The sequence below is a fragment of the Galeopterus variegatus genome, unplaced genomic scaffold (assembly GCF_000696425.1).
Source record: "Galeopterus variegatus unplaced genomic scaffold, G_variegatus-3.0.2 Scaffold2595, whole genome shotgun sequence".
In the NCBI taxonomy this organism is placed as follows: Eukaryota; Metazoa; Chordata; class Mammalia; order Dermoptera; family Cynocephalidae; genus Galeopterus; species Galeopterus variegatus.
This window is the reverse complement of record NW_007728706.1, coordinates 82352-83658: the sequence shown is the minus strand read 5'-3', so window position 1 is coordinate 83658 and position 1307 is coordinate 82352.

Below are 1307 nucleotides of genomic sequence, written 5' to 3'. Positions count from 1 at the left end.
ACTTTCCGAAACATTCTTTGGAGCAGGGAAGGGCGGAAAGAACATGACAATTGAATCTGGCTAATGGGTATGTAGGTATTATTTATCCATATGGATAAACATATCAGATATTCTATTGGATTATATAAGTGTGTATCAAACTATTTGTCATACTTTTGTATACTGTTAAAAATTTCCATAATTAAAAGTATAAGTAAAGGAAAGGAGAAGAAAACAGCCCAGCTTATAGTTCCAGCTAGAAACCAGCCTTAGCTGACTGAGGTGAGAGAGTTACCTGCACAATAACACAAAGTTTCTTTGGAAGAAAAATGAAAAGTATTTGATCATCCTATTTATTTAGAAAGGCTTTATTTCCTTGCTGCATCCCTCCTTTTCTTCAGAGTGAGAATGACATTTCCTTTCCAATGCTTCCACAGGGATAAAGAAATCTATGCAAACGTTCCAAGGCTTTGTTCCCCACTGGCCACAAGGGAGGTAAGGCACTGGATTTTTTATTTGGCTGAGGAGGGAACATAATGGCAGCTTTATTGGAGGGAAAAGCATTGTTTGAACAATCATTAATAAAACAGCAGCCATATTTCCCTCTGTGGCCCTTCCCAGATCTGTCATATTAGATCTTATCAATTTGTTACTCAGAGATGATGTTCCTGATTTGAAAGTGGACAAAATAAGACAAGGAAACCTCATTCATACCGTATGCTTAAAATGCTTTCTGATTTTCAAAAAATTCCAATTGCTTCCCCTCCACACCCCCCATTTTGAACTTAGGAAACCACTGATATAGGCAAGGAAAAATATTTACTATCCTCATGTTAAAAATGAGGAAATTGAGGCCTAAAGAGGCTAAGTGAATTGTCCCAAACTTCTCAGGGGCCCCAGAAATGATCATGGGTCTTCTGTGCTTTCAGAGCCCAGGCTGGTCTATGGTAGCCTCCTGTGCACTACGCATCATACCCATTGGTCTTTCGGTCATTTCCTACAGCCAAACTTTAGTCTTCCTCACTGGCTACAAAGTGAAATTCTGAAAATCCCTTTCCCACCGAAGATGCCCTCAGGGCTCCTTCTGCATGGAGAGACTTGCACAGTTGGAGTGGAGGATGTGGGTGGGGAAAGTAGGAGGACTGAGGACAAGGGGATGAGATGGGATGAGGGCAGTTGTGGAAAGAGACTCTGCTGAATTTGTGCTCAGGGTGATCAAGTTGGCTTCTTCTGGGAGAAAAACTTGGAGGCTTGGGAAGGTGGAACATTGGATTCCTACAGAAGCAGCTGGGGCCTAGGCTCATTTTCATCGGGCCGCTGTAGCCAAC